The sequence below is a fragment of the Nipponia nippon genome, unplaced genomic scaffold (genome assembly GCF_047370975.1).
Source record: "Nipponia nippon isolate SJK-2023a ecotype South Korea unplaced genomic scaffold, ASM4737097v1 scaffold_16, whole genome shotgun sequence".
Lineage (NCBI taxonomy): Eukaryota > Metazoa > Chordata > Aves > Pelecaniformes > Threskiornithidae > Nipponia > Nipponia nippon.
In genome coordinates, this window is record NW_028262332.1 from 5,602,613 (window position 1) to 5,628,900 (window position 26,288).

The 26,288-nt window shown below is 44.9% G+C and overlaps 1 protein-coding gene across 2 annotated transcripts in view; it reads left to right on the forward strand.

Annotated features, from left to right (window-relative positions):
- Positions 1-26,288, forward strand: part of COL27A1 (collagen type XXVII alpha 1 chain) — a 217,981-nt gene that overhangs the window by 15,377 nt on the left and 176,316 nt on the right. For both annotated transcript variants that reach the window (XM_009476232.2, XM_087753107.1), the window contains exon 2: positions 10,678-10,778. The gene's annotated coding sequence lies outside the window, so the exon portion shown is untranslated. The remainder of the gene's footprint in view (positions 1-10,677; positions 10,779-26,288) is intronic.

Sequence of the window (26,288 nt, forward strand, 5' to 3'; positions counted from 1 at the left end):
TATGGGAGATCTCTAGATAAATAGGTTTTTTCAGCTCTCATGCTGGTGTTTGGGAATGTTGGGACAGGAGGAAGCCATAATCTGGCAGCCAAGGCTCACTCTGCTTCTGCTCACCGTGGTGCTTGGCAGCGGTGTCTTCACCTGCTTTCCCTCCAGTGAACTGCTGGCAATGCCTAAGACATAATCTCCTGTACCTGTTGCTTGGGAACTTCTCCAGATACTTCCAGGTTGTGATAAAGTGGCTCTGTCCTGCTCTTTTCCAAGAGACAGAGTAACTTGTGATAGATATACATCCACAGAGAGACGAGTTAATCTGCGTAATGTCAGTGGGTGTCATGCAGCGTTAACAGTACAAAACCAGCTTCCAATGCAAATACAATTCAGGGAAGCAAACCGGCCATCCCACAGTGTTAGCTTCTTTCAAATGTAAATCGAGATACCACCTGGATTTTTTGTGAAGCTGAATTTCAGTGCAAAATTTATCAATTTGAGCTTACCTTCGCTCAAATCCAATAAATGGCTATGGGTTGAAATGTTTGTCTGAGTTAGGAAAAACATGAGGTGGCTTTCAGGTAAGCATCACAGGTAAAAATCCCTGTTTCGGTTGTACCTGTGAGGCTTTTCAAATCTACTTTTCTAGTCAGAGATAAGCAGGGGTAAATGTTAAGTGATGGATTTTCAGAACAGTAATAATTCTTTCCCTCAATGACTGTTTTCTTTGTGCACTAGCAGTTCATTGTCTTGTGAAACCTGAAATGGATTAGATTGCATTTCTTCTTTGTTTTGGGGTTTGTTTTTTTTTTTTTGAGGACTTACGTAAACAAGGCCTGATTCAAAGCAGCCCATGCTGTATTCTTAAGTATAATAACAGTCAGATAAGGCCACTTGCCTCACCCACAGGGTAGCACGGTGAGTCTGTTGTTGCCGGTTAGGGGCATCTGTTCTGAGCGTTTCTGGGGCAGAAGCTCTGCTTCTGAGACAGCTCCATGGGTTTTCCAGGGAAATGCTACTTTTTCAATTCTACCAGAAAGAAAAAGCAGTCCTCCACTAGAAGAAGAATCAAATTATGGTCTCTAGAACTGACTGTTCTGGTAGAGCCCAGGATGGGGGCACACTGATGTTGTGCATATCTTTTCACTGGAGAAGATATTACTGTTTATTTTCATGTCACTTTAACGATGTGAGTAGAGATGCCATCCTGGCACTGCAGAGTGTCATCAAAGGTCTGCTTGCAGCCAGCTTTGCAGTGATGTAGGTTCTTGTGATGTTCCTGCAAGTTTTTAGTGATGCTGGATCTCCTGGAGTCTTGAGCCTTTATCTGAGACTGCGATGTCAGCTTACCTGGGGTGCAGGCTGGCTGCTACTCATAACTGGCTGCAAAACACAAATGCTGTGCCTTATGTAGTAAAATACCGTGTGCAAAAGCTCTGTATCTGCTGAAATGTCTTTTTGCACATTGTCAAACACTAAGCAAACCTCTCAAAGCCTCCATGAAGCCTTGCTTTACAGAACCAGGGCAAACCAAGTAAGCGTAGGGGGTTTGTTTTAACACAGATGAACTATTTCAGCCTTTGGTAGTTCTCCAAGCAGATGCCAGCTACTTGGACACAGAGGAGCTTGCTTATTCCTGCATTCCTCTCTTGTCCTGTGCCTCAAATTCCAGTGCACTGATGACGCAGCCAGAGGTGCCCTGGTTGGTTTCTAGTGAAGACAGCAATATATTTTCCTGTCTACGTGTTTAACATTACCTGCACATCTTCCCCCAGCTCCTCCACCGCCCGTCCCAAAGTGCACAAACTTAGACCCTGTCACCCCTGCAGTCTGGAGCCTTATTTTTCATCGTCAAATTCACACTGAAGGGAGGGAGTTTGAACCAAAATTCCTGACTTTCTTGTTGCTCCTGGTCTGTAGCCAGAAGGCCTCAAAAAGCCATCTTGCTGCATGCCAGGCAGCTGACAGAACACCTCCTGTCAGCCCACTTGTCTCCACAGGGAGGGGTTTATCCTAAAGTTGCCTGTAAAAAGCAATTAAACAAGGTGCCCAGGAATGTATGGATTTCTAATGTTTTGCACTTTACCATGCACCGGTTGGTACTGGCTGCACAGCAGACCTTATTGGGTTTGTCACTGAAAGCTTCTCCCCATCTCCTGCCTCTGCCTTAGCAGATGACTGCTCCCTGCGAGAGTCCAGCTGGCTGTCCTAGATGAGATCGCGGGGCCTCTAGTTTGTTCTGATTCTTTCCCTGCTTGCCAGTCTTTTGACAGAAACCTTCTAGGCTTGAGTAGGAGGATCTCTGTCTCGGGGATCTTTGCTTATTAAAGCCCAGCTCTTTCATGACGACCTATTACCTTCCCACGGCTGCCTGATGGTGAGCAGAAATGCCGAATCCATATCAGAAGCACAGAATGTGTTTTAAAGTGACAATTGCTTCAAGTTCAAACCACTCCTTTGCACAAGTGCTTTCCTGGTGGATGTCTTTTCTTGAACCTGTCTTTTTTTAATTTTTTGTCTCTGGTGGATGGTGTTGGAGCATTCCTTGGCTGTAGCATGCGAATCCCTCAAAATCCCTTGATCCCCCCTGTCTAGTTTCAGACTTGTTTATGGAACAGAGTCTGTGTAGGTATTAGTGGCTGAATTGGCAATGGAGGAGCAGAAATGTATCACAGTGTCAGACTGGATTTTCAGCAGTACTTGGCATAGGTCAAAAAAAAATCATGTCTTCATGATTGCCTCCAGAGCGATCCAGGCTGGAACATCCTCTGAGCAGAGTGGAGCTGAGCTGGGTAGCCTTTAAATATGAAAAGTAAAATTTTAGCTATAGTATCTTGGCCAATTATCCATGTTGACTTGGCTGTGGGACCTGACGGCACAGCCGTTCATTCAGTAAGTTGGCTTCTGGGGTCTGACAAGACAACGCTGGAAGCTTCCTCTAGTCTTGCACCCTTCCCCCTCTGTGTACATGAAGCCAGTGGGGAAATGCAGTGTTAACTGATATGTTGATGGTTATCAGAGATGTTTTCCTTTTATTTAATCCAGACTTTTCAGCATCTCTCTATCTAATGGAGCAGCATGTGACTATGCACAGCTAGTCCCTTGTAAGAGAGATTACATGCTTGGGAACAAGTGAGTTTCTGCATCATCTGCCATGGACTGTTGACACCGTATTGCTGATGTACCCTGCTGATGGATCCCATGCGTTTCTATCCAGACTGTGGTACAGCTCCATATTACGTCCAGATCTGCCAATAAAATTACTGGGAGGCAAGCTAATGCAGGAGGAGGGGAAACCTCTTCTGATCTGGTGACAGCACGTCCAAAGCTTGCATTGCTGCTTGGGTGTGCAATGAAATAGTGGTGGTCTCTGGAATGTCAGAGAGTCTATGGCCTGTTGCAGGTGTTGGGATGACTTGGGAGAGCTGTTTAGTTGTTTTGGCTGAACCCCTGATGCAGCAGAGCAGTCTGAAATGCTCTCTGCAAGCAGAGATGCCAAGTCTATTCATGTTCTGATCGGACTTAACTAGAACTACCTGCCGTTGAGGTTCTGCTTTAATTATCCTGAATCTTAATGCAATATGTTAATTTCTGAGTTTGCATTGCTCAAGAGAAGAGCCCAGCATTCTCATATAGGTTCTCACTTCATTAATGTATGATCAGCCTATAACAGAGCATTCTCTGGTATTAAAGTGGCTCCAAGACCCAGACAAAACTCCTTGTGGATGCCAGCGGGCCTCAGCCAAGACCCAGAAGAGTCCACAACCGCCTTCCTGTTGAGCAAGTCTCGGATCAGAGACGGCCACCTCCCTGCAAACCCTTTTCCCCCATCTTCCTCCTTGTTTGAAAGAATGTTGTGACTGCTTTAGACAGAGAAAAGTTCCTGCACACCTCGCTTCTCCTCTGTGTGTGATGCTTTCATGCAGCTCATTTCAGCCTGGCCTATTTTGGGTTTCCAGGTCAAAAGCAGGAGGGCATCACCACCGAAGACCCCTGTTAGCAAGGGCTTTGGTGGCTATAATAGAAGGATGCCTTAGTGTCCTCTACCCCTCCTACCCCATCCTTCTTCTGCACAAATCCTCTCTTCTTTGCAAATTGAAAGAGCTGCCTGATGAGGGCTGTGGGGATTACCTGGTTGTGGGCATGAGCTCGGTGATATTTTGAGCAGGGGCATGTGAGGGCTGGGTGCGGTGGTGCTGGGGTGCAGGCTGTTTGCCTGGGAGATGTATCGGGCCTGTGTAACTTTGCAAGGACCTTGCCGTGTTACACAGCAGCTTTGTGGCTGAGCAAAAATAAATGAGCGACTTATCCCACTGCCAAGGACCGTCAGTGGGAGGTCAGTGTTTGATATTTCCACACCCAAAAAAGCAGCCCCAAGCTAGAATTACAGTACAAAATACCCATTCAGACCTCTCCAGCCTTCTGTTTTCATTGACTTCCATCCCCTGCTTGTACACACAGAGTCCCTTCCTTTCCAAAAGAAAACAGTATTGCTGATAAGGGACACTTATCTCGGCAAGTCATTACAGAACAAGTGAGCTTTTGTGTTTGCATCTGATTCCTGTCGCAACGTTAACAAACTCCTAGTATGGAAGCTTTATTTCCACTCTAAAGATGGCCCTTAGGGTACTATGTGAGGTGCATTATGTGTCTTTCAAATACTTCCCACAGATGTTTCTTCCTTCCTTAAAAAGGAAAAAAAAAATACTACTTAAGATTTCAGCCTTCCATTTGTTCTGTAAAGGATTTTTTTAAACAATGATCCTTGGCTACGCTGCACATGGATATTTACCTTTCCCGTACTCTGCTGAGATATTACGCCTTTGTTCCTTTCAAAGAATTAGCCAGTGCTGGGGTTTTCTCTCCCATCGCAGCGGGTTCCTGTTAAAAACTGAACGCTTATCCACAGTTTCAGTAGTTCAAATTTAGTGTGTTATTTCCAATTGCAAGTGTTGGGACACAGCACGTGCCGCAGGTAGGTACCGCGGTACTGTGATACAGGCATTCATAGAATCATAGAATCCCAGGTTGGAAGGGACCTCAAGGATCATCTGGCCCAACCTTTCTAGCACAATCTAGATGAGATGGCCCAACACCCTGTCCAGCTGAGTCTTAAACGTGTTCAGTGTAGTGGAGTCAACCACTTCCCTGGGGAGGTTATTCCAATGATTGACTGTTCTCATTGTGAAAAATTTACCTCTCGTGTCCAATCGGAATCTCCCTGAGAGTAACTTGTACCCATTACCCCTTGTCCTCACCATGTGACTCCTTGTAAAAAGGGAGTCTCCATATGATGGAGTTCCTTGTGATGGAACCTCTGCCCCAGAAAGGCTTTCTGATATAAGTGGAGAGCTCAGCACCTTCCAAGGTAGTCCCTAACACAGAGGACTTTATGGAAGAAAGAGGGTTTCCAGGGCAATTTCCAAGTTATGTCAGCCTTCTGTAATTCTGTCGGGCTTTCTATCGAAGAAGGTTGGACTGCTTTCCAGGTGCCAAGGACAAAACTTCTGCACCCACCCAGGGAAGCGGGTCATATAAAAGTGTCACCAAGAACCAGGGAGTCTCAGGGATGGATGTGGCTTTCCTATGGACTTCTGGTGTGATGACATCTGTGCTCAGAGGGTGCAGCACCTGCACTGTAACCTGAGGCAGAGCAAAGCTATCCTGCAGCTCTCCCCAGTAACACTTCTGCAGCTGCATGGTGTGATAGCAAAGTGTGTTCAAGCTCAACGGCAAGTTGGTTGAAGCACGGAAATAAGAGGGTGGGAGAGAGGGCTCTCCCAGCACAGTGTCAAAACAGCTACTCTGTATCTCCCTCCTGCAGCCAGAATCTGATGCAATTCTAATTTTGATTATTTCCACCAAGCAAACTGGAGTGGGCTGTAACTATCCTTGACAAATAAACTAAAAATGAGCTGGTTGGAAAATGTTCTCCTTCTGATAGGAATTTTTTTTTTTTGTAGGGAAAAACTCAAAGCCAGAATATTCCAATTCTTCTGTGTCACTTTGTGTTGTGCTCTTGCTGTTCGTCAACAGACCTCCTTGCTCGCACTGAGAGTTCCCTGATGCACGCCTGTCTCGGTTCGTGTGTCGTGGGAGCCCCAAGCAGTAGCGTTGTGCGGGATGCTTTGTGCCTGGGAATGCTGCCTGTTAGGAGCAGAGGGATTTTGAATAACTGATTACAGCTTCCCATGAGATATGTCATGTTTTGGGTTTTGTTCAGAAATTTTTGATGTTCCTTTGGAAGGAAAGGTCACACAACTCTTAATCAGAAATCTAATTTTCCAGTGAATAAGTTCAAATGGATTTTCTTTTCTATTTTGTTTTCCTTTGCTTTCCACCTTTTAATTAAAACAGCCCAGTTTAAAACAAATTACTCTTTAAAGAAGTCCTGTTGACATACCCAAAACATCCGCCATCTCTAATCCTTTTTAAATAAAGATTAAGTCTGTGGCCCGTTCCAGACACCTGCCCAAATATATGAGCCTTGCAGTATACTCAAGCGTTCAATCATTGGGATAGTTTTGGTCAAAGGAGAATTTCTAAAGCCATCAGTAAAATGTCCCCAGTCAAAGGAAATGAGAACATGAAGTCGTTTAGAGGAGTAGGAGGCTTGGTGCCTACTTGGGGATGTCCTCCTTCAACTGTGCCAGCTCTAGCAATATACACAAGGAGCTCTTAAATGGCTGTATGTCCTACGAGTGTGCACACCTGGCTGGTTAGCCCTATAGACCGCTTTATATTGAGTGTGTGTGTAAAGGTCTGAAAGATTTAACTAGCTGCTTCTTGTAGATATCCCTGAGATATATTTAAAAGCATGAATAATTTTAAACATTTAAGTAGTCTTCAGAGGGATTACTTGCATGTCATGGCATGTAGGCTGTAGCTTGCAGAGCTCTTCACGAAGAGTTACGTATCTTTTGGCCTTGCATTGGAAAAGGGAAATTGAAAGCGTAGTAAATGGCAGAGCTGGGACTATGTCCCAGCTGACTCTGTTTCACTTGCCGTCTGTCTCTTATCCAGCCTGGTGCCTGCATGTTGCCCTTTTCTGTCTGTAGCTAATTGTTGCTGCTACTCAAACTTTGACAGACTAGTGAACGCGGTGGAAGCTGACTTTTAAAAATAGAAATATTGTGAGATGCTGGATTTCTGTTGTCCTCTGGTAGACTGTTTTCCTCCTACCTCTGTATCCCAGTTGTGTTCCAACCCCTTTCCCAGCAAGGGGAGCTCACCCTCTGACTGCAGTGGGAGCAGGACTTGTTTTGTGGGCATAGTTTCTTGAGGTACTGGTTGGATCTCAGTGGATGACTTGTGCTGAAAGGCAGGGGTGCGCATCTGCAGCTTGCAGAATTCAGCAGAAGAGGTGGTTGTTTGGTTTTTTGTTTTTTTTTTTTTGTTTTTTTTTTTTTTTAAAAAAAACACCTAGCAAAACAAATGCCTATGATACTTCTGAAACAACTCTTTTACTTATTTTGACTATTCTGGCAGAAACAGCTTTAACACCCTTGTACGCACTGTACTGCGTTAGCTGTAATGACTCTCTACTGTCATATAATCTAATTGCAAAAATGGACCAAATTCTGCCAACGGCATGAAGCCAGAGCACAGAACTCCAGAGCCCTAATCCCCAGCTTTATATCCTCCCCTCTTGCATGTACTTTTTTCACCTCCAATGAATAGAAGGCTTCAGCTTTTTAAACTCCAGCAGGACAACACACGTGTGGACTGACTCTACCACAAACTCCTCAGTAACACTCTCACTGTCTGGGGGAAGTAAATATGCGAATTTCAAAAGTCTTTCTGTGTGGAGAATCTGTTTGGATTTGCGCAGGAAGTGGGGAGCAGGCATATAGGTAGCAATATTAATGAAGTTTTTTATAAAGACTTCATTCAAGGCTTTCAAAGAAAATATAACTCTTATGGGACCCACAGTTTATCTGCCAAGTCCAAGAATCTGGTTGGAATTTAAAATATATATTTAAAGGTCTCTGAGAAGTAGAAGATTGGAAGGCTGAGCAGCACATGGGAAGTTCCTGCTGGAAGAGGACACTGGTCACTGGGGGGCTATGCTCTGCAGTGGGGTGCACGAGCCATCAGAGAATCACTCCTTCTCTTGGCTGGAGAGTAATAGGAAGAGGAGGTGACTAGTACAAATCCAATCACCACCTTAAACCGTTGTGCCATGTTAAAGTGGTGAAGTATGTCCAAAAGTCCTCCTTCAGTTGATGGACATATGTGCTTTTGCAAGACCTTGAGTTCAGACCCCTTCCTTCTTTCTCCCTCATGGGAGATGGCTGTGTTGGCTCATTTGCTGCCTTAAAAATGCTATTAAATAGTTTTGGTTTGTTTCCTTGAGGGTCCCAAGGTTGCTCGTTGTGGGATTGAGAGAAAAGAGCATGCACCAGTCAGGTAAACTGGTCAGAAAGAGTACACTGAGGAAGGGATGTCCAGGCAGGACAGAGGCAGCAGCCTGGCATTTGTAACAGGCCTTTTCCATCCCTAAAGTCCCTGATGTGTCTAAGCCCTCTGGGGAGAGGGGAATCAATCTGAGAAGTCTTTTGCTTATAATTTAGGGAAAGCTAGTCCCCTGACAGGAGCACAGAGGTGTCCATGGACATCCATGTGTCCATGGGACATCCTGCCCAGGAGTAAGTGGCATGTCTTAATGATCTCGGAGGATCACAGCTCAAGAGGGTTCCCTCCCAGCCTTGGTTTTTCCCCCGGGTGCAGTAATCTGTTTCCTAATCTGCACTGGACGGTGATCAGAGACTGAGGCCTGCTCACCTCTTCCTTTCTCAACTGGAGCCATGGTTGGCTTTGCTCAGATGCCATACAACTGTAATACTCCTGTCTCCTTTGCGATGTGTACCTGTGGCTTTCTTGGAGTCTCTAGAAGTCCTGTTCTGGGGCGTGAGGTTTGTCTGTGTGTTTGTGTCATACAAAAGGCGATGTATTTGTTCACTGGTTTGGGACAGATCTTGTTAGCTTGGACAAGAAGCAAACAAGTGCAGGCCTGTGAAAGATCACTTTTAAACTTGACTGTTTACAATAAAAGGAATACACGTGTTCCGGACATCCGGGCAACGCATGTGAGATGTCAGATGTGCTTGTGCCAGCAGGATGGTCCCTGCCCAGAAAGCTTTAACAGATGATGTGAAAATGCACTGTTTATGATGATTCTACTCTGACCTGGCAATGATCCACTTTGTGTATTGCCCCTGTGCTTTGCACTCCTAGTGCAGGCAAAGTAGTATAGTTTCAAAGTCAAATGGCAAGAGCACAAAGCTTCGCATTGACCTTAATCTTGTTTAGAAAAATCAGCAATGCTAATTTGGAGCGAAGGCAGTCTCTGTCCCTGGGTCAAAGACCCTGAGAATGTAGGAGGACTCGTCGTGTAGATCTGTCCAGCCTCACGCTCCTGTCCCGAGCAATAGCAGGAGCAGCTAGGGAAGAGGGCAAAGACCAGTACATAGTGATAATCTTCCCCCCGTGTATGTTTTTCCAGTGACTTCTGTTTAGGGGTTTTCTCAGCTGGTGATATTGCCTTTTGGATTTAACATCCATTGACGGATTTTTCCAATTGCTTTCTGCGACATCCCGTAACAATGACTTTCACAGTTTAATTACGTGCTGTGCTTCGCTGTGGGGCTGCTTCACACTCCGACTGCCTTCATTTTGCCAGCGCTATGCCCAATTTCCAGACCTGTATTGATGGCATCAAGCTGGTTAGTGTGTATACTGGACGTGACACCTTAGGTACATCAATAGCAGTTTAACATGGCGGGAAGGATCCTGTGAATGCTGGCTGCATTGAGCTCCCAGTGTTTCTTTCACGTGGTATCGTTATTCTACCTATTCTGCTACATTTTCACCTTTGCTGGGTCCTGGCCAGGTGTCACTGTTTAATGCAGTGGCTTTGTTGATATGTTACTGATAATCCTCTTTTCTTCTACCAGCCTCACAGTCTCACTGTTAGCAGAACAAATCTCTATTTCCACTGCCAGGGGATTCGCAGGAAAATTCTGGCTCTAGTTAAGCTGATGATAAAAGTCTTGGGGGTTTCAGAGTGACCTCTGTGCTGTATTTCCATATCATCACAAGACTGTATCTCAGTGGCAGCAGGAGTAACTACCTGGAGAACAGGGTCAGACTTACTCAAACAATTTGTCAGGCTTTAAATAGTAACAACAAAACGGGGCTCCTGTTCTGGGTTTGGTGCGGAGGCCTCAGACAGCTCAATCCAAAGTATATCTTGAGTTCCCATCCTTTCCTGACCTTCTTTTCACTGAAGAGCAGATCCTTACACTTTAGGTCAATGCAAGACCAAATATGAGTGTTTACAGAACAAAAATAACCCAAGGATTTTTTTTGCTTCAGCATCAAATGAACAGAAAGGATTTCCAAAAAAACATAACTTGGAAATAGATAATAAAATTAGTGAGGAGGCTGCTCTCAGGAGCAAGTTTACAGGGAGAAGTCAGGATTTTTTTTTTAAGGCTAAAGTAAACTTTGAAAATGCCCACCCTGTTGAGAAGGGTTTTTTTTGGTGACTCTAGTGGCTGAAACACCCAAAAGAGGGAGGATATTTTGGCATGTGGGACAAACAGAGGCTAACAGGAGCAGCAAACTTGTGACTCCCTCCATGTGTAAACTGAAGGTGATTCATCAAGGTTTTTATTTTAATAGCAAGGCCACCAAGCCAGCTGGAATACATCTGAGGTGAATGCCATGGAATAAAAGGATCAGCTCAGGACAGCGGAGCGGTGACCGGATGCCAACGCCCCGTGGTAGGTACCCAGACTAGAGGCTTGTCCTACCAGTGGTCAGGTTGCCAGGCTCAAAGGAAAGAACGGGCAACTGCTGCTGCTTTGGCAGGGAGGAAACAAAAACAAGGACTAACCACTCCGGCCCTTTGGACTTTCATCACTTTTGTATATGGTCTGTTAAGTTTCCATAGGCCTAAAAACTGGAAACAAGCTGGGGCCCTTTTCTCCCCCGTATCCCCAAACCCAACTACTTTTATTCTTTGGCTGTGGAGAAAGGAAGCTACTTCAGTAGGAAACGGTTATTTTAAGACAATCTAGGAAAGGCAATGGCTTTTAGCCAAATTAATAACATAACGCAACTGAAATGTTGCTTTTCATGTAATGCTTCCAGTGTTAACACAATAACAAAACGCAGTGACTTTCTGGAGCTGCTGGTCCTTAGTCTGAGTAACTGTACTGCCTGCTCACCTCGCTCTTCTTCCAGGGTGTCAGCCTGGAGCAGAGTTATTGCTTCTTTAATTCCAGCCAACAGAAAGGCAAGTGGATACATATTTGAAGGGGTAACTTGAGGCTCTGGACCTGCTGAAAAAATAGCAGCTTTCCTCTGGAAAACTGAGCATAACTGAGAGCCTCATGCATAGAAAATAATCTCTGACTTCTTACAAATAATATTAAAAAATCGTATTTACTTCAGTGGACACATCTGTGCTTTTAACTGTTGATCAACAACATGCAGAATGTATGGCGTAAGGGAGAAGCAGTTGTATCAGGGGCTGCGTGGCTGGCATACAGATGAGCTCTGACAGCTATGCTGATCCAAACTTCAACCCAACTTTGGGGGCTCTCTTTTTCATACTGTTTTGCGAGACAAAAGCACACAAGAATTTTGAGGTAAAATGAATGTTAAAGACTAGAGGTTGAACCCAAGTGTTCTGCCTAGACACAAGCTTATTTTGCATATACCTAAATAAGATTTAAGCTCCAGTTTCCTGGCATTTTTGTGTGGTTTTTTTTCTTAAATATATATAAATGAAGAAGGTGTTTATTGCTGAAGGAAATGCAGTGGGAAGAGCACAATTTTTTTTGGCTTTCTGTCTGGTCTCCACAACAGTGACAGACTGTGAAAATACAAACAAATCTTTATTTCTGGACTAATTGCATCAAATTATTCTCAGCTTGTTGTAAGCTCCTGGCTTTGAGCGAAATACAGTTCTGTCACCCTGTTTTCACACTCCTCGTTGCTCCATACACCTCTGTTCCCTCTTTCCTGTTAGTTCTTCCCGTAGCCCTGTCCAGGCTATTGAAACCTGTAAGCTCATCCAAAAACTACTGAAAGACACAAAGCTTTCTTTTGACTTAATGAACTTTAGGCACATAAAGCCTAAACTAACAGAGTCTTGCTCCCAACCCATCTGTGGAAACAAATTCAGACACAAATTCAAATGCTGGTTTGGAAGCACTTTTCACCATTTATAGAATACTTTGAGATCCTCAGAATTTTGTTTTCGTCCTTACCGCCACAGAAAAGTCTTCAGTAATAGAGGAAGATGGTGGTTGATTTGATTTGTTTGGGGAATCTTTTCGCCTGGATTTTCACAGGCTGGACTTGCAGACGGTGCAGCCGATGCCCTGCTCCTGCTGCACAAGAGGCCTTCCAGTTGGATGCCAACCACCTCCCCAGAACCCCTGCTGCTTCATTTAACTAGTTGCACTGGGGGGAATAAAAAAAAGTGGTTTTTCCTCCCTGTCAAAACCTTGTCTGATGTATTTGACCTCTGTGTTCTGTCTTGTTCTAGTGTATCAAGCTAGTCCTGCTGTCTCTCACCAAATAGGCCAGTCGCAAATGCAGACTTTCTGCTTCAGCTGAGGACAATTTTTGCAACTGCTTCCACAGTCTGACCTCTTCCATGAGAGAGACAGTGAATGCCCCTGCTTAACCTAGTGAGAGGAAGTGGTGTGGTTTAATAATCAGTTTTCTTTTAAATCCATCTGTTACAAGTAATTTGTGTACATTAAGGATATCATCATCAGTTTAATAACAGGGGTGGAGACCCATATATAATTTCAGATATGGAAGAAGGGTGAGGACAGATGGGAATTTTCCAAACAGCCCCTCTAAATCTTCGTCTCGGGTTCGTGGCAGAGAAGTGACTCTGAAGGAGGGCAGTCTGAATATTGGGTGTTATTATGGGACAGAGTTACGGAGTCATTTAGGCACTGTAGGGGGTAACAGAAATATCCCCCTGTGATTCTGTTCCCTTGCCTCTTCCTCCAGCCTCCCAACCCATGTACTAAGTTATCTCCAACAAGAGCACTGGAAGCACCAAATGGGAGTTTGGGTTTGAAATCTAGATCCGTTGGGGTTTTTTTCCTCTCTTCCTAAAGTCTGATCTTGCACCAAATATTATAGAAGATCTCATTGGCTTCAGAGATTCAAGCTGGGAATTGCTTTATGTTTTAGAATCATTTTTCTAAATGATGCTTTAAAAGACTTTTTTTGCTTCTGCTCTATTAGTTTAATGCATTATTTTGGCACAGAGGAGGTGGAGCCCGTAATATCCTGTTCCTGAGGAAGGAGTGCTGGGTAACACTGTGAGCCACTGTTCCAAGCATGAGCTTATTTACTTTAATTAGAAAGTGCACTTGTTAAGTCCTCAATTAATTAGGTAGAGCAGCACCTATTGAGAACAGATGAAAGAGCTACTGTGTGAGAGGGGGGAGGGAGGGGGAGATGTGAAGGATGAAAAGAGAAAGATAACACCAGTGCTGGAAAGTACATGGTGTTAGAGAAGCCAGAAAGAGATCACAGGTACAGCTCTGTTGGACCCTAAATTGGAGTTGCTGTTCGTAAATTGGCTTCAGGTATGGTTGCTGGTGTGGATTTTGTGGGATTATTTGGAGTCAATCTGCAGTTTTAAAGCAGACCATTGACTAGGACTTTGAGATGGATTTACTCTAAGGTCCTGCTCTATGCCCTGCACAACTTACCATGTTCTAGAGGCGGTAGGTCAGTCAGGAATATCTTGACTAACCCATGGTCCTTGGTAGGGCAAAAAATACAGCAGAAAAAGTGCAGTAGTTTGTTTTAGACAAGAAATAGTTCAGTCTGGTTTAAAAGACATTTGAATGTTTGCTGCTGTTTCATTTCCCTTTCTCTCCTTTTGCGTTTTTCTTTGAATTAATATATCCAAAATTTCAAAGCAAACAAGTGAAAATCACAGTTTTGAAAGAAAATTATCATGTTATGATTCCAGAAGCACACTATTAATACCAGATGTTTAAAAAGTCATAAATACGTTTCCCAAAAATAAGGAGACTGAAATGATACGTCATGAATAGTTCTTGCCTTCTGACTTCTGCAGGTCTGTAGAGCTCATGTCTCAGGTTTGCAGAATGCTTACATGGAATAGAGGTTTTGCGGGTTTGAAGCAGAAGCTGAATTTCTTGCACAAGATTCCAAGAGTTGGGGTTTTAAGCAATATGCCAAGCATCATGAGACTTTTGATAAAATCAGGCAGGGTTGCCAATTTTAAACTTAAACCCATCTCCTCATCTAGAGGTTCACTTGAACTCCAGCCCAAAACCAGTGGAAGAATTTTGTGAAGCTGGGCTGAGCCTTGGGACTGACCCTTTGCCTGGCAGCCCGATGTTTGCTGTAAAAGTCTGTGGTCATTTTAAACAACGTGGCTAATCAAAAATCCATTTAGCGGGTGGCTGCAATACTCTCCAAAAAGTTCTGTGTTGACAGATCAATACTCTGGTGCTCTAGATGGATAATAGGTTTTCTGTGATCCTCTGTGCATATGAAGCTTTTTCAAACTTCTCCTGGAATGTATATGCAGGAATGTTTCAGAGGCTTCTGATGAAACTTTATGCTCTAATGATGACTACGTAGCAATTTCCAGGGAATTGTAATAACATAATAAGCCAGTCTTTTCAGAGGTTGAAGGAATCTTTCCTCAACATTTCTGAGGTTCACTGTAATTCCCTGTCTTTTCCATGTAGGAGTGCAAGTGTGGTTCCACGATGGATAAAGGCAGTGTTCGTGGTGGGTAGCAGGAACACTGCGAGCTGTTGTAAGCCGTTTCCCAAAACCTTGGAATATTTCTAACAAATAAATTTGTGTAATGGTACAGGATTAGGTAATGGCAATCTTTGGAGCCTGACTCTGCTTAATATTCATTTCACTCATATTCCACTCTGCAGTGCCTCTGAAAGCAGAAGCTTGGTGTGAAGCAGAAGCTTTTGGCAACTGAGCCAGTGAAATGATTACTATGAAAATAGGATCGTTTGAAGGAGAGGAATGGGGTTTGTATGTGTTAAATACAAGATGAACAGACATCTTTGGAGATGTGCTTTCTGTCCCCGAGTGTAAGAGGGACTTGCTGCGCTATTCCTGCTGCTATTCTTTCATTTCTTTCTTGGCTTTGTGAATGTTAAAGCGAAATCTGAACACTCGGATCTGAAGAGTCCCTGCTGTCTCTGTCTGCTTCCATGCTCAGTCCAGCTGCTTTCGCTCTCTTTGCTTTTTGTGCCCGTGTGCTATTGATGCTGCAGCCCCTAAAATGCTGCACTCCCTTTTATTGACTTTGTTCCATCAGTCTGTACTGAAGCCTTTTCTCTCTTCCCCCACCCCCCAATACACAATTTAACCTTAAATAATAACTGCGGCTTTAAATATAGTAGCTAACTCATGTACAACTTTGTAAATCATCCTGGGAGGTTTTGTATGACAGAGACAAGTTCTGAACCATAATGACTGAGGTTTCTGAGGCAGCACAGGCATTCAAATACAAACCTTTCATTTACTTTAACGAGGAACAGAAATCTGTGTGTACATCTCCAAAATTGCTTCAAAATACTTAACTGTTAATGTGTGAACAATCCTGTCGCCCCTTTGATACGACGGTGTCCTGAGCTGATGCTGCTTTTCTGGAGAGTAATAGCAAATGTCAAAACAAGGTTTGCTTCCTTTGTGGAAGAGGAACCTGTGATGTGGACTTAGTGGCTTTGATGTCCCCACCAAACAGGGGAGAGATGCAAACACATGCAACTTCTGGGCGCTTCAGCCCAACAGCATTTCTCAGGCTTCAGGCATCAACTTTGCCTCAGGAACTGACCCTAAGCTGAAGCCAAAGAAACAGGACAATGATCTTGCTGCTAATGCAGGTCTAGAGTCTTGTGGGTGAGTAGTAAATATCCCCACCACAGACATTTCTTCCTAGCTACAGGCTCACCTGGGCTGTGAAAAATAACTTGGAAGATGTGCAAATTGGGAACTGGGCAAAGAGTTCTAGATGAATCATTTACATGCTAGAAGTTGTTCACTTTAGGTCAACCAAAGGTATTTGTGAATCTTGCCCAACTTTAAGTACTTTTCTGCTGGAGAAGGAAAAGTTGAAGCAAGCCCAGGAAGCCTTCTCCAACATTTGCACACTGAAACGTTACCTTTTTTCATTTCAGAATTTTTCTGAAACAAACTTTGAAAAGTAATCAGAAAGTTTTGGCTCATCATGAAATACCTAAGGTTTTATGGTACCCAGAGTATTTTCTGTTCTCAGCACCAGGGTCGGCTACAAGAACAGCCTGACTGTGCTATGGGCCTGCTGCAAGCCACTAGAAATCTTTTCCGTTGGCATTGCCACATTTCTGAAGGGGAAGCAGTTTTTCAGCTTTGTGTTAATTTGATGTGACTAAGACTGTTTTACTTGAACAAATGCTTATGGAAAGCAGACATCCTATAGAATGGCAGTGCTGACCGATGTGATCTTGAAACGAGTTTCCCAAAACTTCTCAATGCACCTTTGGCACCAAAGCAATGAAGCCTGGTGAGATTCTGCCAAGTCCTACAGCAGCTAAAATCATGCACACATACGCATAACTTTGACGATGAGAGACAGAAAGCTAACTACGTTTTAAACTCAGCATTCAATAGAGTTAATCTTTATAAGTTACTCTTAAAGCAGCCCTAATTTTTCTAGCAATGACTTAAAGGAAGCCTGTTTGGTTAATACAGAATGAATTATAAAAGTAATCTAAAATTCCCTAACACTGTTTCTCTGATTTGTCTGTACTGAGGGATTCAAAGAGCAGGGGAATAGTTCGGGGGTTTTAGAGTGGTTTTATATTTTTGGTGCAATCCTGAAGAGTTGCCTTCATTGAAGTACCAAAGCTAGACCACTTGACTTGTGTAATTGGTCACAGCTGAATTCAACTTGGACTTCAAATCTCAAATATTGAATTTGTGCACTGTGCAGGGTTTTCAGAGACAAAATATCCATTCATATTTTTGAAGATGAAGGAACTGCAATGCCTTCCCAAAATGATAATAAGCAGACTGAGAGGCTGGTTTTACATTGTTAGGGAGCCATTTCACATTCAGCTTTGCTCAACTCCCATGTACTGGGCTGGGTTAAGGAGATGGGAAAATGAGGTTGTGTAGATTCGGCTATAGATTGTAGAGAGTGAAGTCTCACAAAGGTTATCCTGTTCTTTCTGCTTATTTTCAAAGGCTGGCGGCAATATCTGAAGATGTACTGCTCTAAAGATATTTTGATCAAAAGCTAGAAAATTAGGCCCATTAAAGCATTGATTGAGGCTACTGAAGTGACTGTTGTTGGATTTAGAGGCACAATGTGACTCTGCCCGTTTCTGCTGTGACATTCAAAGCGGAGCAAATTAGGAGTGCTAGTACTAGCCCTTCTGCAGCAGAAATATCAGAGTAGAGACAAATAGCCCCAGGCAATGAGCTGCCAAGTAGTGGAAACTGAAAAATCCATTTCTAGTTGTGCCAAAATGTCGGAGACCTTGAACGATGCTGCTGTGAGAAAGGCAGGCGTTCAGCACAGCCTTTCTGTAGTCCTGCGACAGGCTGAGGGTGGATGTGGCTCATCTTCACCCTGACGTGTTGCATTAATCGTGTTACAGCTGGATGCTTGACTTTCCCTCTGAAGAAGAGAGATAATGGGTGAAAACAAAGTAAACAGATGAGTTTAGGAAGGGAAGTTGAAATTTGGGAAACATACCCACAGAGGAGTGTTCGGCAGGTGTCTCAGCTGGAGAGATGCCTCATGGTGTCAGGTCCCTTCTGCATTACCTCAGGAGCGGAGGTTTGTGCCTAGAAACACACGGGTTGCTTCTCAGAGACACAATTGTCTGTGGGGGGATTAAGAGGGAGGATCAGCTAACCAGCTGGCAGGCATGGCTAAGGCCATGGCCTCGGGCAGAGCGAAGGAAGTGAGCGGATGGCAGGGAAATGCAGTGGTGTAGCTGTGGGAGCTGAGGTGCTCCGCGGTGGGAGGCTGCCTGCAGGCGCCATTTCCACCGGCAGCCCTCCACAGCGCTCATCCCACAAGGCAAGACCTCAGCCCAATATCTGCTAGCACAGCTTTGAACATGGCTGATCTTCGGAAAAACGATGTCCTGCTCTGGCTGTGAATGCCATCAGGCCTTGCTGAATTCAGGTGGGCATTGCATTAGGCTGGACACATGAGACGAAGCCTGGTTTGAAGACCTGTGCCCATGCTGCCACTGGGACCAGCCTGGGGCAGCTGTGGGCTCACCAGCCCCGCACCTCGGTGCTGCCACTTGTGCTCCAGGCCTCGGGCTGCCTGGGGGACATTCAGCCAAAGGTTGCTCCGATTCCTCTGCTGGAAGCAAAATCAACATTTGAGGATGTTCAAACTCTCATTGCACAGAGACTATCTGAAGGGGAAGGTTTTGGTCTGTCTAATGGCTGAGCTCAGTCAAGGCCTGATGGGTCTCCACTTGCCAGAACCATGGTACCAGGCCAGTGGCCAGGTGAGGTGGACATCTGCTTTTCCAGGTGGGTTAGGCGGCAGCTGAGCCAGGCAGCGTCACGCCACGGGGCTGAGGAGCGGGCCGTGGACTGCTTCCCTCCTCCTCCTACTGCAGTCTGCTGCCCAAGGGCTGGTGGTATTGAGCTGAGAGTGGAAAGAAGGGAAGGACAGAGGAGGGCACGTCTGCAGATGGAAACATGCGGAGCTGCGTAAATGGGGTGGCACTGGCACCGGGAGCCTTGTGTCTTGTCCCCATCCAGCGGCTGGCAGGTGAGGGCAGCTCGGAGGCTTCCCCGAGGCCTCTGGAGGTGCCCACCTCCACCTGAACTCATGGCAAGCTGAGCACACGAGCGCTTTCCAAAACCTCTTTTGCTTCAGCTTGAGAATGAGAGTGCCATGCTTTGAGGGGAAAAACTTTAAAAAAAAAAAAAAAAAAAAAAAAAAACCAACCTCAGTGCTGTGGGACAATGGGATTTGCACCATACTGTTGTCCATCATGCAGAAACAGCAGGGTCCTTCCTGCACGCAGCAGCCTCCTTTGCTCCCTGGCCCCAGCATGTGCCGAGGAATGTCTCGGACAGCCGTTCATCTAAATCTGGTAGCAAAGCGATGGGTACTTGGGTTTGGCTTGCTGGAAAGCACAAGTGTGTCAGCTGGGGGTCTCAAGCCCCCGTCAGTTTGTGATGTGCCATGTTAGACTCCATCGGTTGTGCTTAATTACTCACCAAGTCACAAGGGGGCACCCATGGCTAAAGCTTTAATTAGCCATTAAGACCTGAGAGCCTTGATGTCCCGCAGGGTTTCCTCTGGCCCCCCAGCAGGGCTGTGGCTGCCCTCTGTCAGGGGTGGTGGCTGCAGTTGGGAGGAAAGGCAGGGGAATCGGAAATCAGGTCTTGGCAAGGTGAGAAAATTTCCAGTTACTTTTCATAGAGGAGGAATCCTAAGACACTTCCCTTTGTCTGGAGGCTTCCCTTTGTCTGCTGAAATCATGAAATATTAAGGTAGGACCATTAAAACAATCCTTTTAGGTATTTTGCTTTATTTTTTTCTCCAGACAATGTTTGGATCTTTTTTTAGTTTATGACAAGTTCAGCACCAACTGTTACACTAACAAGAGACAGTCCTTTATAATTAAGGATAGGTTCATTTTTTGCAATTTACGGATGGAATTAGATTTCTGGGATAAGGGTAAAGCTTTCTAGTGACTTTCTTCGTGTGGTATTTATGTAGCAACCTAGAATTTTATAGAGTTTTTACAGTTGCATAAGGACTTCAAAATACCCATAAGTAAGCTGGTACTTCCCTGTGGATTGAGTTATTGTCTTAACTTTTCTGTTTATTTTCAAAATTGCTGATTAACTCTCAAAATTGCCAAACACCTTTATCCCTCTGTGTCCTTCAATAAGAGATATGGTGTTCTACATTTCTAAAATGGGTTCTAAATTAAAAGTTGAATGGAGATCCTGGCTGTCTTCCCCCACCTTCTCCCCGTTCTCCTCTCTGGACCGTGCTGCTTCCACACCTGCATTAGTGTTTCCTTCCAGCAATGTTATGCACCTGTATAGGTCCTTACAACTGCAGCTTTAGAAACTCAAAACCACAAAAGATGAATTCCATCGGCGAGCAACACCGACAGCACTAGTAGTTCTTTCCTCCCCTGCACCAAGAATGGAAGGAGCTTTTCCCACTTTGATCAGGAAAAGCCTGAGCAAATGGATAGGCTCTGCGGCATATCCCAGGGTCACGGAGCAGGAGGCAGGGATGGGAGCCTTGCACTGGGGGGTTCCATGCAGGGAGCCTCCCTGCTCCTCTTTCTCCTCGGCACAGACAGCATGAGACTGCTGTTTTTGTGCTGCTGCTGCCGGGTGTCTGCACGACAAGGGTAAATGAGCCTTGAGAAAGTATCACGCAGGGAAGAAATCCTGGCACTTGCCAGTAGAGCTTTGCTAGCTGTAGAAGTTGAATCCCTGGAGACTCCTGTAACCCCACAACCCTACCTCTCTGCTTTCTCACGATTGTTCTCACCTGGCACACAAGAAGCCCAGCAAAAGCAGAGGTTCCTAATTGCCCTTTTTTTTTTTTAAAGCAGACCACTCTAATTTCTGCTGAGTGAGCAGAAACTCTCATTAATTTGGAACAGGGAGGGAGGAATGTGTAATGGGCAAGGAAGCATGGATGAACTCCACACTTGTCTCCGCAGTAAATGAACCTGCGGTGAAGCCAAAAGCCCTGTCATGAGCTCTGGAGGAAGGTGCAGTTAATATCTGCAGCTTTATGGCATGCTTGCTGTCCAAAGCACGAGAGCTTCACCCTCGCATGTCCACAGCCGCTTTGATTTTTGTAGTGGTGGAATTTAATTGTAGGTTTCTATTTTAGTGCCTTTTTTTTGTTGGTGTTCTTTAAATATTCTGGCTACTGTGAATACTGTTTACTCGGGGACAGTGGGTCAAAGCTAGAACTATCAGCTTCTATCAGCTGCTTTCCAAAAATAAATTGGCAAATTTGTGGTAACTCATTATCTTCAGCACATGGCTGATGTGTGTAAAGCCCGCCATCCTTGCATGCATACAGCCTAATGATGTTAAAACAGGGAATAGTCACTGTGATATGATACTCTTGAGTGGCCTGAGAAAGTTATAATGTGTGTTTCTTTCAGCTCAGTGCACTAAAAAGAAATTGTGCTGGGCAGGGCTTGCTCAGCTTGTCCAAGTCTTAGGTTGTCTCTAAGCTTGCTTTGTCTATAAGTAAGGGAAGTGAGGTAGGATGTGAAATTTGTGGCTTATGTGGTCTGGGGTTAGTGTCCCCTCAGGGCTCTTTTTCCCCCTTTTTCTTAAAAATTTCAACTGTGGAGTCTTCAGTGCCGGGAACATTTTCTTTGCACTTGTCCAGCCTGAGCACAATGAGGGCCCCAGCTGGGTGCCTGGAGTTTCTATAACATGTTGAATAATAGGAGGTTGGACATGACCAGGCTTCTTTTGGTACGATATAGAGGGGATGTACTTTGCTGTATGCACACACATGTCCTAAGGAAACTAATAACTTCTGTTGATGTGTATGGTCTAAGAGGATGTTAAAAAAAAAAAATATTGCAGTTCAAAGGATGTGGGGAAAGATCTATATAATAGAAAAAGAGTTAACACAAGGATGCAGAAGTGAAGAAGAGGCATGTGTTAAAGAAACCATAGTTATTCCAAGTCCAGGAAGAAGGTGTAACTTCTATTTTGAGCCTCCCAAATCCATTGTGAATGTCTCTTGCCATCCACTATAATCTCTGAACTCCGGTAAATCCCTGGCAGTGCTTGTTCTGGGATGCTCCAACCAGGAAGAAACTTGCAGATCTTGCAGCTGCCGAGCCTCGTACTGAGGAAACACCTGGGTTGTGCCAGGCTGATGTGCAGAGAGTGAGACCAGCCGATACGCTGATGTGAAACCCTGGATCTGGTTTGAGCTGATAGGTAGTCGCTTCAGAGCGTGCTCTGATGTCCCAGGACAGTCCCAGAACCAACCAGTGTGAAATGCTGTTAGTTTTACTTCCATGCTGTGTTTGGTGAGGGCGAGGATTAGCCAGCCTGGCAGGAGCAGCGCAGCCAGCATGTGAGGTCCTCCGGTAGCACCGCAGCCGGGCAGTCGAAGGCACAGAATGTGTAAAATTGAGCTGGATTTGCTGCTTTGTGTGAAAGTCTCTTTCGTTCCAGAGCCTGTGTTTGTCTGGTGGTTAAAGGGAGGGCAGAAAGCCAGGAGAGAGCAGGGATCCTCTGAACCCAGCCAAAGCATTTGTCAGGGCAGCTGTCATTTTTGTGCCAGCCTAGTCAAACCAGGGGGAGCATCCAGTTGTTTTGGGGGTGATTTTTAAGCAGGGGAGAGAGCAACGCCTTGGCAACAGTCTTGGAAACGATGGTCATCTTAGCTTATCATTTCGTTTCCTTTTGGAAAACCACAAGAACGAGCCAGATTGCTTTGTGTTAGGACACCAAGTTTTTGTGCTGATTGCATGTAGGAGAAAAATGAGGCATCTCAAATCGTAAGATTGTTAAAATGATGCCCTGTGTTTGTCAATTGATATTTTACAAACAGAAGAAAAAAATAGGTAATGAATAGAAGAAGATGAGGGAAGTGTTAGGATATCAAATGAATATTTTTGGGTGTAAGAAACCCTTTTGTACGTACAGAGAATTTCTGGGTGGTTTGGGGTGCAGATGTGGGGTGTTTTTGGAAAATCAAGCTGTTGAAACAATGGGTTTTGTGGGTTTTGTTCTGGGATCACAAGTAGGGTTACAACAGTGGAAGCACCTTGAACCAGTCGTTTTCAAAATCATTGGTGTTAGCATGTTAGCCTCCATCTGTGTTTACAAACTGAGAGTAAGAGCTTTATTTCCATTACATTAACGAAAGCTGGTTTTTAAGAGCCTTACAAATAACAAAAGATCCAAAAGCCCTTTGTCAAATGCAGGTCTGTGTCCAACATGACTTTAGAGTGGGCTGTTGCTCTCCTTTCCCCTCCTGGCTTTCATCCCAATCTAAAATGGTGGTTTAATTATCCAACGCCCTGCACCCAATTTTTCTTTCTCGTTTTCTTTGGTATTTAAAAGAAAGTTGGGCAGGACATTAATGTGTTCCACCCCCGTAGTTTATTTAAAGCCCATCCTGCTCACATTTTGGTCAAGCTTAGCAGAACTCTTCCCTTTGGAAGAGGATCATGACATACTAACCTCAGGGGTTTCAGCTGAGATGTGCTTGTTTGACTTTTCCCCGGGTTCAGTGACCTGGTTCCTCTGTGCGCCCTCCCTGATGTGAGCAGAGTGGAGGACACTTGAAAGAGAAAGCTTTGAAACTTGCCCGATGTTCAAAGTGTCCCTCCCACACTGTTTGCATTGGCTTCTCCTTGTTTCTTACCTTCCCTTGTTCCTTGTGGGTCCAGTCTGAAAAAGGACTGTCTAAATAGAAAATAATAATATAAACTAAAAAAGAGTCTTTTTATTATAGTTAAGCTGGAAGGATTAATGGCAAATTCTTGCAGAGCAGGCACTGTAACAGCTATGGTTACTGAGCAACAAGCCCCGGAGCTGGTTAAGCACCCTTTTGCTTGTCTGTCCTGGACACTGTAAAAGGCTCATCCAAATCCATCCTCCCTTTAGTGCCACAGGGCAGCCTGTTGTACTCTAGAAACATAAAATAATTCAGGAACCCAACTTTAAGAACTATTCCCAAACTCCCAAGCTTTGTAACTTGAAGCATTAAACCTTTATGGTAAAATCTCATTTGAGAAAGGTGTTCAAGCCAGTGGGCACAGCAAGTACTAAAACTCCAACCCAGTCCTTGAAAGCCAGTTTCAGGGTTGGCTTTATGTCCCAGAAGGGGAGCAGGTGGTGTCAGGATGCGGGATGCTGACTGAGCCGGGGCTCCGCCAGCTTCTGCTAGCAGCGAGGCGTGGGTGAGGCATGGGCAGGACGCGCCCCGCCAGGCTGTCCTGGCTGCTCTGGGCAGTACCAGGGAGGCTTCCCTGGGCCTCCCGACTGCTCTTTCTGCTGGGAGTCAGGAAGCTTTGTGCGGGTGTCTGGCGGGGACATACTTGGCAGTGCCAGTTTCCAGATGGCCTAAGGTCATGCTCACAATGTCATAATAAAGATAATAGATTTGGGGCTGCTTTTCTTTGCCTTCTGGCTTGCAACTTTGTTTAGTAGAAGTCTTTTCAAATCTGACTTTTTCATTTTTCCTTCTAGAAATACAAACTACTACCAACATATTTTGTTTGATCTCTTTGAATAAGAAAAGGATACTCACAGTCCTAGGGCCTTAGGAAACCTCTACTATTGCTCACTTCTAAGAGGTAATAGCAGAGCACTTTGATACTTAACACCTGCCCTGCAACCACTGGTCCCTGTTTGAGAAGATGCAAGGACTAAACCAAACTGTTGACGCTTTGCGTCACCATCACCCGTAGGCTGCTTCCCAAAGCACTGTACACAGCTGCTCTGCTGGCTTTGGCACTTTAGGACAGGTAACACTGTTAAGATTTGCCTTTCTCTTTTTGGTGGCTGCTCGAAGTCTGTCCAGTCCCACCTTGCAGTGCTGAGACAGACTTTCAGTCCTCTCACAGACATGTGGAGATAGCCATGCCTGTTTCTTAACATCTGGTGATCTTGTTTTGCTAGAGTCTCTCTCGGGGACTTACAGGTATAGGTGACCTCTGTTCTTGGCACCTTTGCACATCTGTGTTCAGCCAAGTGTTTTGCTCCTGACTGGAAATCACAGCAGGTTGGATTTGCTTTCCCAGACTCCCTCTTCCTTACTTTGCTCCTCTGCTTGATGCCTGGAAATCCTGCTGCCTCGCTCAGACTGCACTGGGAAATCTTAGATGCTGGCTGATGCAGGAAAGGCAACCAAAGCTGGCAAAACTGGTTGGCTGTGGTTTGTGTAGTCCATATTCTGCTGCTTGTTGCCAGCAGCATGGTCTCCCTGTGTAGCGTGCCATATTATTTACATTTCTGCTCAGCGTGTTCTTCCCCGGCACAAAGAACAAAAGCAAGTTGGTATGGATGGGTGAGAATGCATAGCTTTGTTATTAAAATTGGGACTTTTCCTGCTTGGACTTTTGCATTGGAAATAGCATGCAGTGATTAATCTCCTCCTGGCTTTGTTCTTTTATGGCCAAGGGATTGGCTCTTGGAGGACTTCCTCCTTTTTTGGAGGGGCTTTGCAAGGTTGATTAATCTGTAGTAATAGTGGCTGAAGTCACCAGAGTTTCTATAGTGACCAGATGGAGATAAGAAAGTACTTGCTAGTGGTGGTTGCCGAAGATGCTGGATGCCAAAATTAGAAACTGGTTTTAAACAGAACAGCCGAGCAAAGGAGCTCTGTGGCTCCACAGTCAGCTTGGACCTGAACATCCTCTTTGTTTGGTTGAACAAAAAACAGATAAACAAAACACTGAAGGCAATTAGCTTTGTTTGCTTGCCTTTGTCCCCTCTTCCCCCAAATCATTGTAAAATTAGGAATAATGCCAGTGAATTCTGCAGCTATTCAGTGGACTAAAGCTGGTGCACAGGAGATGAGAAACAAGTAAGTATGATACTGCTCTTTTCAATAATCAGCCCATTCAGTTTTAGCTTTTATTCCATTTACTTTCTCTGTTCCAGATCTAAGGAGATTTCTTTGATCACTCTTGTAAGTGAAAGTACCAAGCATTGCTGTAACCACATATCTAGGTGTTGGTACCACGCTTCTCCTGGGAAGGTCTCTGCTTTGCCCTACGCTGGCAGTCTCCTTTCTTTAGAAGTTTTACTGCAGCCTCTTGGTTGTGTCTGGGGTTGCAGATGTCACCTGTGGATCAGATAGCATGTCAGCGAGGGGGTGTGCTGGGCATGGGGCCGTGCTGTTAAGGGACAAATTTCCTGGATGTGCATGCCATGAAGCTCACTACAGAAAAGGGCTAATTCCAACCTCCCCCTTCTTACAAAAGCTTTTTGTCTACCATGTGCATTGGCTGGGACACAGCTCCCATCAAAACTTGTCACATGAACACCGCTGCATAAACCAGCTATGGTGTGGAAACCCGCAGGCTGCTGGGAGGGGACCAGTGCTGAAGTGCCATAGGTAACGTCTGTGCTGTACAGTACACGAGGCAAAGGCAATGTCTCCTGATGGGGAAAAAATGCAAGTGTGGGGACTTTTGGGGGCTGGAAGCACCCAAGCTGACATTAAGCCTACCTGAACTTGCTTTCACCATAGCCGC